We start from the raw sequence: 16,398 nt of genomic DNA, 5'->3' as shown, positions 1-16,398 counted from the left end.
AGGGGTGAACTGTCTCTTTAAAAGACAAACTTTCTCAAGTTCCCTAAAAATCTTTTGGGACTTTGTCTTGAATAAAGATGCAACCAGTGTGATCAGCTGCAGAAGAAAAACAACTCATGTAACCCCCCCATCATTTAGAGGAACAATATCCCTGCTCCAAATATTTCATTAAATTTATTTTTTTTAACTTTATTGGCCATTTGCTGTGTTCCATTTTAAATTTCATACTTGTCCTTTTACAGTCTATTTGGTATTTCTCCAATTTCTCAGCAGAGGGGCAGAGTATCACTTACTGTTCCAACACAAAGCAGTCTTTTTGTGTTGCTTATCTGCTTAGCCAATTTAATTTCAAACTTATATATAACTTCTTATTTCATAGTGTAATCTTCACATGCTTTATCAAAGGTACAGTCTGTTGATTCAGCCGCTAATTATTTTCACAGTATTTATGTCTTTAGGGAATCGCTAAGCTTCGCTTAGCTCATAGCTGACTCGCTAGCAACATGGCCTCTCCAAGAATCCTGGAGTCGTTTTTGACCAGGATATGTGCTTCAGTGCGCATATTAAACAAATATGTAGGACTGCTTTCTTCCATTTGTGCAATATCTCCAAAATGAGAAACATCCTTCTCAGAGTGATGCTGAAAAACTAGTTCATGCATTTATTACTTCTATGCTGGACTACTGTAATTTGTTATTATCAACATGACCAAAAACTCCCTGAAAGAGTGCTGACAGGGACTAGAAAGACAGAGCATATTTCTCCTATATTGGTTTCTCTTCATTGGGTTCCTGCCAAATCCAGAATCTAATTTAAAATCCTACTCCTCACATACAAGGAATATCAGGCCCCATCTTATCTTGATTATAGTATTGTATCACTATCACTCATTAGAGCTCTAGGTTCTCAGACTGCAGGCCTACTTGTTGTTCCTAGAGTATTTAAAAGTAGAATGAGAGGCAGAGCCTTCGGCTTTCAGGCCCCTCTTTTGTGGAACCAGCTTCCAATTTGGATTCGAGAGACAGACAATGTCTCTACTTATGCTGCAATAGTTCAAGGCTGCTGGGGGATTCCCATGATACACTGAGTGTTACTTCTTCAGTGATCCTTTTTGCTCACTATTTAACTATTTGTTATAATTAATCTTTGGCTCTCTTCCACAGCATGTCTTTGTCCTGTCTTCTTCCATTCACCTCCAGTAGGTCACGGCAGATGCCAGCATATGACCCCCTATAATCAAGCGCTTTGGCAGCAGTGGAAAGGAAAAACTCCCTTTTAACAGGAAGAAACCTTCACCAGAACCAGGTTTAGGGACAGCTAGCAAAGCAAAGCCATCTGTGCTTCTAGAACCAACCAGTCCCAATTAACAGGTTTCTTCCTGTTAAATGGGAGTTTTCCTTCTCACTGTCTCCAAGCATTTTCTCGTAGGGGGGTCATCCGATTGTTGGGGCTTTCTCTGTATTATTGTAGGGTCTGCCGTGAGGCGATTGTTGTTGTTGATTGTTGTTTATGTAATGTATAATAAAGAAGACTGAATTGAATTATTAGAAACAGAGCTCTTTGGAGTTTCCTTTGATTTTTTTTAGGATACATTTTCCAAATAAAATTCAGAATTCCTAATTTGGCGAAGAGTACTGTCTCAAAATATCCCATGAGTGTTAAAACAAGGTTTGGAATCCAATGATCAAAAAGGACGGTGCCCGAATTACTTATTCACACATTCCTTGTGTTGCGTATGGATGATCCATAAAAGTTTATTCAGCCATTTCATTTTATTTTGCATCTGTCTCATCTGTTTCAGCGGTCTAGTTTACATTAATCTGACCAATGTTAAATTAAAATCAGTACCTGAAAAAATGAGGTTCTCCAATGGGACACAATTAATAACCTCCCCTGTGATGCTTGGGAGGAAATATGGCAGGTGTTTCAAATGCAGCATAACACACATGATAAATCAGCACAGCCGTTTCAGTTGTTGGACATAAAAGTGGCACTTCTCCTCTCGGGAGAGTGTATTGAATTCCTCTGTGTGGAAGCCTGGTGGGTCATTCTCCAAGAGGACAGATGTTGAAAGAGACCGTGACAGAGGAGCGTGTGTAGTGCTGCCAACTCTGTGCACTCTCACACACAGAACACAAGACGTGCCAAGCAGACAGGTTGCCAGATCCACCAACCATCTGAGGAATGTTTCCCCTCTAATAGTGTGCAGTTTGTTTGTGCTGGTCCCTCAAGCAAATTGGTGTAATGTTGCATTTTTCAAAACATAGAAGCCTGTCTCAGACACTGATAAAAGACCACTGCATGCTGTCATACTGTCTTTAGGCACTGTAGATAATAATTATATTCAGCTGGCATCTCAGTTGTATGACATGTACTGTTGATTTGATTGAATTTGTTCAGTTACAATGGAGACGGCCCAAAAAAGTTAGTAAAGGAAGATAACACTCAAGTTTTGAGTTTGGTGGTCACACTTCTGTTCACTTCTGTGGTCCAAGGAACTGATTAACTTATCTTTGAAGCTGCTTTAACCCTTTACAGGAAACATTTAAAAATACATAGAAATGCATCCCTGTTCAGTCACAAGCAGAAGCAGAAGTGGTAATAATATCCAATATGGCTAAAAACTGATACTTTTCTTCAAAGATTTAACTTAATTTAAGTTCATTCACTGACAACTGAGCGTGTGTATTCTGTGATATGGTGTTGGATGGGGTGCCTTCCATAAAAGAGCCAAGTGGACAGCTGCAAAAGAAAAGCAAGTACATTTTTGAGTCAATATCCAGCAGGCTGTGGAAGGAAAACAGTCAAAGGAAAGTGTAGATCTACTAAAAAACAAAATAAATTGACATAAAAATTTTGAATACTTAACAGCAGGTTAAAAAAGGACTGTAACTACTAGTGGTACCTCCTCTTTGTTTTCTCATATATGATTCAGTCAAAATTAAACAAGTATTGAATTGCTAAATTAATTTTAGAAGTAGTGTAAAAATAAACACTAATGTATGTAATTTTAATACAAAAAAACCTGCTTTAAGGTCATAACACAAATAAAATCACATATTTCTCAGTTGAAACTGTCTATAAATTGGTTAAATTTCTCACTGGATCCTGTCTGCTGATATGCAAAGTTGTTGCAACATCCAACCCTATTGGCTGCTACTGTTCTGTTTATAATAAGGCATCTTTTAGAAATAAGTATGGCTCACTAGATGCATCTGGTGCATGCCTAATAAGAGACTTCCCATCTCTTACATATGATGGTGCCACTATTTTTGTGCCATAGAGTTCTAGAATCCAACGCAAACAACACTGATCTCAAATTTTAGAACAGGCTTCAAATGTGTAATTCTTAACATTCGTCAGCTTACCACTGTTAGTTCTGATGTTATGACCCGATGTGTAGGAGCAGGTAGGGGCAACAAACTTCCTGATTTTACGAACAACACTGAAGTTTGAAATCCTCCAATATGTCACATGACCAGATCTTTCATGTGTGGCTGGCAGAAACCAATGGGCTTCTACAATCTCACAGTGAGCCATGCAAAGTCCAATTTGGATGTTTATTTAAGTTATCAAATATGGTTTCTCACCCTTACAGTAGCAGAGAATCGGCTGAATATGTGTGATTTCACAATTTGGGTCAGTCCCATCACTCTTATCAGTCTTTTTTTTTTAAGCTAACTTTTAGCAGCTAAAGAAAAAGTCTTTCTCAATCTGGTCGTTAAGTGATGACGTGACGAACCCTACTTCCGGTCCTAAAGTAGTCTGCGTTTAATATGGCTTTTGTGTTGTTAACATGTTTAATGTTTTGTATTTTCTTCTATTTAATCTCAAAAAGCTCCTAAAACAGTCAGTGATCACTGTTGACCTCCCTCGGCTTTTATTACCGCTAATCATTTATTTAAGCTCAGTTTTTAAAACCTTAGGATGTAACTACAGCCCAGCCCATGCAGCATATGAATGACTAACCTCGTATTGTGGATGGATTATCTCAGTTGTTCTCCTGGCTGAAGTTTGGTCCTTTTACAGAATCCTGCCATGCAATTACATTTGTTCCTGACCACCGAGAACACTCACGTTAACTTTTATCGAGCGGAAAAAAAGTTAGCTTGTTTATATTATGCTAACATAGCTGTGTCGCTAGCGGTCACGTAGCACATCATTATATACCAGCTAGCCAAACTTCAGTAACCCTACAAACATCACTGCTGTTTAATTTTCTGTCTTCATTTATGTTGGAAGTGATAACAGAGCTGTACGTTTTAATTTGTTTCCAAAACCCTGCAGTCAGGACATGCTATATTGTATTTAGATGGAAGCTAGCGAGCTAACTTCCTGCTAACTTCTAACTCCGTTAAATGTCATAAATTCCGTTTTCATGGATGCCTGGATGTTAAACTCAATTGTTACACCTGGTAGAACAGACCGCTGATCATTTTATTAAAGATGAAAGACTTTAGACAGTTTTTCAACTCTCAGTAATGCCATAGTGATCGTTTGATATATGGACCTGCAGTGGAGTTTAGGCCCAGACACGGCTAGTGACGTCAGACTTAACGACCGGATAGCAGAAAGGAAACAGAGCTAGAAGAGAATAAATATTAAGCTGACATATATGACATATGTGTGTATCTTGCTTCTATAGCGTGTTGTTGAAGTGCTTTAAAGCAAGTGATGGTAAGTCCATTTTAAGACAAGCACTAGTTCCATCTAGTGAGCCATACTTAAGTTATTTTTTTTAATGTGATAACACAAATGTTTATCAAACATTTCAAAGGTCAAAAATGCTCTTTCTCAGAAAGTTCCCTCTCTGTCACACATGATGCTAGTTTGTGACATGTCTCAGAAGGATTTGCGTAGGTGCTATGATGTGTGATCAGTATCTTGCATCCTGTGGTTTAATACTATTATGATAAGCGTCATGTTAGCAGGAAATCCTTTAGCTGATTAAGTAGGAAAGTGACATAAATTTGGGGAACCAAATGGAAATGTTTTGTGGGTGCCACCCCTCACCTCACACTGCTATCATTTTAGATAATAATCACTTTTTATATTTTTCACCTTGGTAACTATATGCATAAGTCTGAAATAGGCCTCTGGGATCTGAATGAGGTAAATATTGTCACTACAGGGTACGTGTTAGACTTTAATAGCACAGTTACAGTCACATGACCACCGTGCTGAACGAATTGCGCCTGCAGTGGAAAACCAGACTCGATTCTAACTTTGAACAGAGGTTGTGTGAATGGTTGTGATTGTGTTGCCCCATTATCCTCATCCTGTGGGTACGCATTAATGATCCCGTTCCCGATAAGATACGAACGACTGAACAGAGAAGTGGTGTGTTAAAACATAAGGCCTGGTTGCCAGAAAAGGGCCAGCAAAGGGTCCAGTCCAGGCCACTGGATGGCCTTCTGAAAGAAGGCATAAATTTTGGACTTTTATCTCTGTGCAAGTAGTACAGCTTTTCCTTCTGATACATCAATATGTTGATATATTGCCTATGTCCATTCATAGTAGACCAAACTAACTAGTAACAGATAAACGACTGAATGGAAATGTTCTGTGAACATTTCCCAGTCAAGTCTGTCCCGTATTCAGCAAGTGAAAATAAAATAAATAATAAAAGGTGAATCAAATGGACCATTACGGCAAAGCTGGGATGGTCAATTTGGTAAAGAAAATCCGTTGGGCATCTTTCTTCGCCTTTAGACAATAATTCTGATGGCAAAAGAGCCAAACGGGACAGGAAAAAAAAAAAAAAAAAATCTATAATCTATTAGTAAATAGATTTTACTAATTTATGTATTACAGTTGAAGTCCAATTTCATCTGCGCTGACATGACTGCCGGAGTATTACTTTATCAAGTGGAAAAACTGCCGGCAGGACTTGAGATCAAAGTGGCCCGTGATGTAAAGTGAGTTTGACATTCCTGCTCAAAGGACTTTCTGAATTCTGTTGTGGTCACTTTGGTTTGTCTGTTTTCTTTTGGGTTTGGTATTATTGCTTGTTAGCCACACTGTTTCAATTTTCTAAAAGTAACTTAAAGTGTGTTTGTCTGAGACTTGTGTGAAACAAAGTAAAAGTTTACTATGCACCAGACTCAACTTGTTGCATATGCACTCAAGATACGAGTGCACCAGTGCGTCTGTTTTCAAGCATTTCTGCAACTTTGTGAAACCAGTGACCCCACATTCACACCCACTTCTCACTGTGATTGCTGTGTGAAGGTGTTAAAGGCTGGGTTTAAACTTCTCTGGCTCCTTTTATTTCCCATACAGAACTTAAAACTCAATGTAAAATCTTTTCATGCCTCCTTCCACTGTGCTGGTTTGGATCATATATAAAGGCTTTTGCCTTTTGACACATCTGTTCGACATGTTGTACGAATCCCTTGTTTTGTTGTCTGAAACAGCCCGCTGGCATACTTTTACATTGGGGTGACATGCCCACAAAGACAGTTATGCTGACATGCTGATGTTTTGCAGGTTGTTCTGTATAAGCATCTTAAGCCCTTTTCAGAGATGGGAACCGTAATACTGCTGCCTTCACCAGTCTGTTGGAGTGATGATATTCTGTCTTTAAGACACGCATCTCTTTTCTGTTACTTTATCTAAAGGCTTCATACAGACAAACCCATGACAGTGATGGAGAGGAAAATGGTACAAATGAAATTGGACAGTTCATCAAAGTGGCATCTAATGTGGTGGTATAGTGTTGGCTTGGAGCTGTGGGAGAAACAATACTGTGTTTTATTGGTCTGTAGAGATGCTGCTGTTGGTGGTGGAGGAGATCAGAATTAGGCTACTCTGACGAAGTAGTCTTCGTGTGCCCTCTGCTACTAGATCTGTATAGTCTCTCTCTTTCAGGTCTCTGCCTCTGTAATCCACCTGGACTTTAGACTTGTGCCAGACTTTATGAAAATGATGTCATGGTGTTTATTTGGACGTGAAGCTGGCAGGTTCAGGTGGGAAAAAACACGTGTCTGAAAGAGCCACCAGTTTAGAGTCCTGCAGTCCAACATTGGCTAATTAGTAGTCAACACAAAGCACAGCTGAGGCCTATTTGAATTTCATGAAGGCTATAAATGAAGGAGACTCTTTTAAACTAGATTTTACTTTCAACACATTGTTAAAATATATCATACAAATTCTAAATGTTCACTCAAGTTGCTGCATTAAAAAAATAGAACAGGATTTATTGAAAGCCTTGATTACACCCTGTTCTGAACACAGAGAGTTGGAGACCCCCAGCTGAGAAGTCATTCCTGTGCGTGCATAGTTGGTGCATTGCAATGTAAATTCTCCACTGATTAGGCAACACATCAAGCAGTCATTCAGATGTCTGCACAGGCCCTTGTGCTCACCATCTGATGATGACCATAGTGAAACTTGGCAGACTTGTGGATGAACTTCAACTTTCAGACAGAGGGGTGAGAGGAGTTTTTACCCATGCGAAACGCATTCCTGTGCAGTCCTCCAAGATCCTGACTGGAAGCAGATGACGTATGCGGCTGCCGAATGTTGATTGGTTGATGAGTGGGCTGGAATAGAGCAGGGAATGATACCAGACTTCACCGGGAATGGGAGAACTGTTAAACAAAACTTCAAATATCAAAAACTAATGCTTGAACAGCACAAACAGTGGTTTTCATTGATACTTTTCTTTGTTTTCAACATTCGGTTTCACTTCAGCTTTTTGCATGTCATAATTTCGCTCTCCTTCTCAGCTGGCTCACAAACTAATAACAACACAGGCAAGAGTGGCCCACAGACCGGTTGCAACACATACTTTGTACACTGCTTTCATCTGACAAGCTCACTGCAGGCAGACAGGGAGGCCCTGGAGTGAAGCGGACAGCCAACGACCACCATCTGCTCACCCATAAATTCTGTTTTAATGCCACAGATCAGAAATAAAGTGTAGTTCAGTAATGGAAACACTGTAACTACAACAAGTAGTGAATCATGTCCACCCAAGTTTTCAAAGTAACAGCAGGTACATTTTTAAGTTCATGAGATGGAGGCAAACTGAACATTTTTTTTAATGTCTTACTTCTCAGCTGAAAGACTTCTTTAGTTCTAACAGCTAATGAGCTCCAAGCCTACAACACCAACTATCAGCCACTTATAATGCATCCCTGAGATCCCCTCCCAGTCGATTCAACCCACCGTTCATGACTTAAACTATGACACCTTAATACCTGCATGATGGCAGGGTGGGGCAACATCTCACAAAGACTTCACACCTTGGGCTCATGTGCCGCTAACAACTTGCATTGTGAATGTGTCTCAGGACCACCTCCAAGGTGACAACTCCACCGGGGGTTACATACCTGGGGCTTCTCACCACCTTTTAGAAATGCAGAAGCCTTTTAGATGAGAGGAAAACACCTTCAAAAAATGATTCTTCACCCACAAAAGTTTTGAGAAAAATGAAAAAAAAAAAACCCAAACAAACAAAAAACACCTGAAATGTGTAAAATCAAAGTTTTATTTATTCAAATAATTAATCGTTAAGGAGAATGTGCTTGATATAAACTGAATGCATACCAATCAAGTGCATTTCATTTGACCAGATTACAGTGCGTTAAATGCAACATTTGAACTCATGTAACAAAATTATATAGTGAATCTGAGTACGTTTGCTCCAGGCGGCAGACTTCAAAGAAGTATAACAGGAAGCACGTGCCCACAACAGAATATAATCAAAACACGAGATCCTACACAGACAACAGCAGATAAAACAGTTTCACATTATTCCGAAAAATGCTCTAGATTTACGTTTTCTTCTTCAATATAATGCGACCATAAAGAAGAAACAGTTCAAATCTCTGACTTCTCTGAGTTGTGTTTGCGTGTTTTTCTTTTTGGTGATATGAGAAGCAGATTTTCTGCCGTGCATAACATACAGAACAAACACAACTGATGCTCCGAAGAGACACATATTGAGAGAATCAGTGGAGAAAAGAGAAAAAGCAGACTGCTCATTATTTCCTCTCTATGTGTCCCCTTCTACCTGTCTTCATCATGAAATCCCTGTTTTTTACTTCCCTTCAATGATAAGGGCAGTTTATTGCCTTTACTTTCATCCTACTGGGATCATTAAGAGCACAGCATCTGAGACACACACACACTCTTTGTGGTAGCTTTAATTTCTTTTTCTCAAACTGTATCTGTGCAGCTACCATGTGAGCTGAAGCTGTGTTTGTGTGCACGAAGTCTCCAGAGCATGCTGTGGTTGTTGAATGGACTCAAGAAGTCATATCTGTAGTCCTGACAGAAGATGTTTTATCGGTGTGCTTCTGCAGCACTGTGTGCGTTTTCTATGTTAAACACTTACAAAGACTGTAAAGCATCTTTTTGTTCCTCCCTGTCTGTCTCTCATCTTTCAAAACGTACATTTTTACCATTTTTATTATTTTTATTTTACTTCACCTATCTGAATGCTTTTTTCTTTCATTTCTTTTTCTCAAATCTCCCCCTTCTGCCTCCCTCTTTTTGTGTTTTTCCTTTCTGCCCCTTCTCTCCTCTCTTGTTTCAACTTGTCATCCACACGCTGCAGAATTCAGAGTCACAGGTCACAGTTTTCCAAGCCTCAACTTGGGACTTTTCCCCCGGTTTCCTCTCGCTCTACAAACTCCATGCACGCACATAAACATTCTCGACCCTTCAAAGTCTATTTCATCTCCAAGTTTGAATTGATAAGTTCAACAACTTCCTAATTGTGCTTATTTATGAGAGGGGAAAAAAAAGAAACAGTGGGGATTGGGTGATTGGAAGCGGGAATAAGATTAAACAATGAGGATGTTTTCCTCGTTCCTTTTTTTCAGAGTGACGATTGCTCTCAGACCACATCTAATGGAGAGAAGTCTGGCGTGTGGTGGGCTGTGAGTGGGGGTGGGCGGTAGGGTTAGATGTATCCCAGGTGTCAGTTTGGGATGAAGAATTGGGGTTGCCATGGCGTCACTCGTGGTTTCCGGGGATTCTGATTCACAGTGTGATATTGATTAAAGGTTTGGGCTTCCCTGAAAAAAAAACAGGAAGTATTTCATTTGGTGTGTATTTGTGAGTCCGCAGAAGCTTCTTAAACTGCTTCAGCTACTCCTCACTTCATCCCAACTGATAAAACCATCAGACAGACATACAGTAATCCTCAGAGAGCAAATATACGTGTTGTTGCTGTTGTGTAAACCAATGGTGTGCGACTTATCATGTTTATTTGGTATAAGTCAAGCCACCAAAGTGCATTGAAAGTAAGAGTAATATAATCTGACCACTCTTACTTTAGAAGCACAGCTCAGGACCAAAAGCAGTACAATCTCTATGTGTCAGATGCTTGTTGAGAATGGATTCATTTAAACTGTGTTACTGCATATAAGTATGTAGACTGTATGAAAGACAGATTTCACCATTTGGTTTGTGGACCACTTGTTGAAAGTTTGGCTTATTTTGGAAATCTTGTGTAGCGCTAGGCAGTTAGCAGCTAAAGGTAGCACTTGTTAGCTAGTGTTAGATGGAGGGACTTTTCTGTAAGAAGGTTGCCTGATGGGTAATGTATTTTTGGCATAGGTCCGGTGTTGGAGGGGAAGTGAGGGATAGCTCATTAAGAGGGGCTTTTCATCCACCACAAATGTGCTACCATGCAGTACGATCGTGGCTCAAGAGTCGGGAGTTCGTGTTGTAATCGGAAGGTTACTGGTTCGAGCCCCGGCTTGGACAGTCTCGTCGTTGTGTCCTTGGGCAAGACACTTCACCCGTTGCCTACTGGTGGTGGTCAAAGGGCCCGGTGGCGCCAGTGTCCGGCAGCCTCGCCTCTGTCAGTGCGCCCCAGGGTGGCTGTGGCTACAATGTAGCTTGCCATCACCAGTGTGTGAATGGGTGGATGACTGGATATGTAAAGCGCTTTGGGGGTCCTTAGGGACTAGAAAAGAGCTATATAAATACAGGCCATTTACCATTTTTACGAACTGCATGTTGCTTGATAGGGATGACCTATCTGTCTGTCGGTCGAATGCTGATTGGTTGACAAGCGAGCCAGTATAAAGAAGTTCACTAGAAATGTGAGAAATTCAAGAAAACCAGACAGGTTTTCCATGATTGCCCACCAGCTGCCTTGGCGATACCCAGTCAAGCATAAAACAGAAGTAAATTAAAAGTAGCCACAGCAGCCCCAAATACGTCTATGCGGCCCAGTTCTGAGTGAACTGTTAGTAGCCACTGGGGACCAAAGTCCTGTTGGTTTAACATCTCTGTGTATTTATCCACTTTACTGAGTTAACCCAGAGTTAACCCAGTTAGGTTCCAGGTTAGAGATTAACATGTGTGAAATCACTGCATACTGACCAATCCATTCTCTGGGAAGTAGTGCGATTATTCCTGGAAGATTCCTCAGACATCTGTGCATAGAGATTAAAGTTCTGTAATACCAACCAAAATATTTGGGTTTCCCTGAAAAACATCAGTATTGATTCTTGTATATGTAACTTTATGCCTTAATTTTTTTTCCTATTGGCTGCAAACATTTTAAAACAATTTTGTTGCTCTATAAGCGTTAATATATGAGAGCACTTACTTACATAGTTTATGCCACCATGTCATTATATCATTGTCTTCATTCTTTGCTCTTAGACTGATAAACATAAAAGCAACTGAAAGAATAAAAAAACCCTTCTAAATATTAATTTTACTTACTTAATCTAAAGCGATGTCCATCTTTCATATACAGCTCATGTCATGATGACATGTCGTGACAGACCCTTACTTTAATTCAATTTCAACTTTTGAAATTTAAAGTTCACCAGTCTGTGAACTTTATACATCGTTTATACAAACATACACATATGCTGTAACACTGTTATTTCCCAGTTTCTGGGTATTGGAGAGTAGATTGGCACTTTCTCACACTGGGCTCCAGAACAGGTTACCCCGGCCATATTAAGAATGAGTGCCGATGCATCCAGTAACTCGGGAAGGCAATCAAATGAGCTAGGACTCGTGTATTTGGCTGTAATAGAAAACACAGAATGCCTGGAGAGCATCATATGTCTTGGATTATTATTCAGGCTTGGATGGTTTGTTGGTTTTGCCTTTTTTAGAAAGAGAGAGTTTGTTTAATGTCGAGGAGAGAAGACAATGAGAAACAGATCTTTAAGAGTTTGCATGGAGCTTACAGGGCTTCAGCTGGCTCATCACAACATGTTTTTTTCTGTCTTTATTGTATTTTTATCTTCAGTGTTTTTTCCCCCAAATGCTCACCCTTTTGTTTGCTGCCTTCATTACCTCAGTTTGTTTCTGCCACCATATGGTTAATTCTGTGCCATGGTAGGTACTTTCCACTGCAAATCACCACACAGAGGAGCGATACCGAGCACTGTGTACTCATGCCAAAACTTCCCTGGCCATTGCTTGTGTTTCATATCATCTGCCCGTTTTCATAGTGTAATGCAATTAAAATCACACTAACAGTGAAAAATATGTGTGTTTTTAGACTATCTGAGACCTTTTGTTTCTTTTCCTGAATGAATAAAACCACATTTCCTTCTGCATGTTATCCAGTTTCCAGAATGTGTGTGGGTGTCTCTGCATGCTCTCGCTGTGTGTATATATGTGTGTATATATGTGTGTGTGTGTCCAGCTACAAAAAGAGGTCCTGTCATCTTAACCAGGATTGTAAAGTCATGTGCTTCTCATTAAAATACTTCCCTCAGTTATGGATAAAAGGACTGATAGTTTTCAACGTCAATGAAAAACTATTTGCATACATGTATACAGGGAGTTTGTGTTTGTTTATGTGTGTTGTGGGGACATATATTAAGTCAACAGTGTGAGGACCTATCTTTTTGGGGGACAAAAACTTTTCACAATATAAATCTTTTTAAGCTGAAGTCAAACGTTATTACAGCCAGGAGAAAGCTGGGTTAAATAAGTAGAGCTTTATGGTTTTGTTTTACTTGATTTGTTTTTGCTGAAGTTGGTGTTGATAGTTGGGATGATAACGGAGCTGCGAGCCATGAAAGAAAAATGCGAGTGATGATCATATGATTAATAAAAGCACGAATAAATCTTCATGGATGACTTGGCAGCTATTTGCCAAAAGCTGATTAAGACCATGTGAGTCCATTAAACGATATCACAACCGCACATAACACCCAGGATGTGTGTGTAATTTTGTGCATGTGTGTGTGCTTATGGGTTAAAAGTGTCTCCTGTGGGTATTTGGAGACAGTGTGTGACCTGCAGGGATTTGAAAACCACAATCTTTGATCACAGGAATTCCCAGAAGTCTCCCTAATGAGTGCTCTGTGTACATTCTCTGTGCATTATTTGTCGATTACGTTGAGATTTGAGGTTGTCTCATTCACAAAGTAAAATGAGGACAAGCAGATGCTGTAAAAGAGTGACAACTGGGCTCGTCAGGCTCTCTTCTTGGCTGCAGTGGTTCTTATTATATTTACATGCTTATTGCTCGATGACAGCTCATACTTTTCCTTTTTCTCCCTCCTCTTGCTCACAGACACATAACGTGTATGGCAGTCCATTCTCCCTGCAGCACAGACTACACTGCCCATGATGCTACATTCTTTAGAGCTATGCCTGTAGCATTCTGCCTATTAGCTTAGTATAACAACAACAACAACAAAAAGGCGCTCTCTCTCACCCACAAGAGAGAGAGCGTCGCCCTGTAACCATGGCAACCGTAACGCTGCCGCCTGGAACAACAGAACGTAGCTGTCAAACAACACCCAAACAGTCCTGACCCGCCACAATATGAAACAGGAAAGTACCGCCGTGTAATCCATTTATTTCAACAAAGTAACTGTATTCTAAATACCACCTTTTTAAACGGTAACTGTAACGGAATACAGTTACTCATATTTTGTATTTTAAATACGTAACGGCGGTACATGTATCCCGTTACTCCCCAACACTGCCCATGTCTCCCCAGTCAGTCGTGTCTCCATGTCACAGTTTGCTACTCTTGTCTCTGTGCTCCATGTTCGCTCTGTCTTCGCTATCACCTTTGACAGTCTCGTGTCCTGCCTTCAGTGTTTTCGGTTTTGCTTACGCCCTGTTTTGATTTGTCAAATTAGTCCCAGCTGTGTCTCCCTCCTGTTTCCCATTCCCTCGTTACTCCCTGGTGTATTGGAGCCCTGTGGTGTCCTCTGTCCGTTGTCGCATCGTTACTGCGTGTGTCTTTTGCCTTCTTGCTCCCATAGCTACGTGTTTCCTCCCAGTTCCCAGTTTCTAGTTCTAGTTCCAAAGTTTCTGTTTCTAGCGTTGGTTAAGTTTTCTTGTATCGAGTTTTGCACAGCTATTAAAGCTGCTTCCTTCAGTTAAACCTTTTGTTTTGAGTCCTGCATTTGAGGCCTGCCACAGCACTAGTCACGACAGGTTCTGGCTCGGATAAACATTTGATGGTTACTTCTTAACTTATTCCTTTTTTCCACAATGACCTACAAGGTTTGACTCGACTCAACTCGGTTTCAGTTATTTTTCCATTATAGTACCACCTCAATGTGTGTGGGGTTGTTATAAGAACGTGGCTGAAGTCCTGTGACATCATTTATATATGACACAAACAACACAACACTGGAAGACGCTGAGATGATGGTAAGTGTATGCACTTTGTCATTGGACCATGGTGTTGGTTTTTGTGTAGCCTGCTCGTGTCCCCGACAATCCACTCGCCAAGTTTCAAGTTTAAATAGTTGTTGGGACTGTCAAAGAACAGACAGGTGTCCTACTTATGCCAGGCTAAGCTGTCAAACTATACTGAAAATGAGCAATAAGGTTTTTGACCACTCGAGGGGAAAACATTACCATATTTTCTCTCGTCAAGCGATCCAGACATTTTAGTGAGTTGGTAATGCATAAGTGGTATGAAGAACTTTCCAGAACCACATTTCAATATCCTGTTACCTCAGAACAACTAGTATTATAGGCCATTATGTCTGCGATCTTGTCAGTCTTTTACCTTTGACAAAAGTCAAAATAGACAAAGAGCTTTTTTGCAGTGATGTTAAATTAAGTGTTAAAAGCAGTGAAAGCTGCAGCCGTGGTTTGCTCTTCTCATCTTTGTGACGCGGAAAGCGCATCTCTGAATGAGTGAATGGGAGTTTAGTAGAACCATCTGTGTGATATAATGGAAAAAAAAACAAACCTTAATAGAGACTTGGGAATTATGGAAATGGGTGAATAGGAGGGTGAGAAAGTCAATAAAGAAGTTGGAAAAGACGCTAGGCGTGTCATCCAGCCTCATTCTCAGATGGCTAGTCATTTAGTGGTACAGTCACAGTGAGTGAGACTTACGACCTTGTCTGCAGAGTACATGACACAAGATCGAGTCGTCACCTCTCCCACGATTGAGCTGCAAGCTGCACTCCACATTCTCACTTACATCAAAGAGAGCAGCGCGATGATAAAATCCACAGTGTGCATGTGTCTGAGTGTCACACTGAGGGCAAGAGACACAAATAAGATTGAAGAAGACAAACAATGTAGGAAAGACGGAGGGAAATGAACTGTTGTTTAATCTGACTCAGAGCCAAAACATGTCTAATCAGTCTGACCTGATACTGACACACACACACACACACACAAAGAAAGAGAAAATGAAAAGAAAACATGAATACGGAGGCGAGTGAGAGAGATGTTTGGTTACCGACAGCTTTCTCAGGACTCAAATGTATTAACAGTAAGAGGCAAATGATCAGGACATTAGAAGACTTACCACAACATTATGTTAAATATGAAGCCAAAGTACTGTAACAAAGGAAAACGGCTAGCATGGGTCTGAAATCAGCCTCACACTTTCCCTGAAGTTCACTTTTTATCAGTATGTCTTGTTTGTTTGAAATTGGAAAATGACAAATTATGATTTTTTGGATGGTTTTATCCTCTTCTGTTTCTCTGGAAATCCCACCTGGCATCGCAGACCTGATGAAATAACCGAAACTGGAAGTATTCTTTTCTTTTTTTGATAAGCAAAGATAATTGTCACTGTGTGGGAGTGAGAAAATATTGCAAGATCTTTGCCAATATCAGTGACTCCTCATTGCACAACTGATAAAAACTACTCTGCAATGTACTCTTCGGGATATTAAAATGGCCTGTAGTGTGGTATTCTGCTGTCATAGCACATCTGCTTCAAGGTTTGATGCATTGTGCATTCAGACTGGTTACCTGTTGCATTCCTATCAGCTCCGGCCAATCTCCTCTAACCTTTGACATCAGCAATACAGTTTTGGCCAGAGGACTGGATACTTCCTGTTTTTGGGCCATCCTATCTAAACCCTTGAGATGGTTCTGTGGGAAACCCCAGTAGAACAGCAGTTTCTGAACTAACCATTTTGCACCTATGTCACCTTAAAAAGTCTCCTTACTCTCCTTACTTCA

This window comes from Neolamprologus brichardi, chromosome 6 (genome assembly GCF_056152115.1).
Source record: "Neolamprologus brichardi isolate AB-2024 chromosome 6, ASM5615211v1, whole genome shotgun sequence".
NCBI lineage: Eukaryota > Metazoa > Chordata > Actinopteri > Cichliformes > Cichlidae > Neolamprologus > Neolamprologus brichardi.
Note: the sequence above shows the minus strand (reverse complement) of the source record.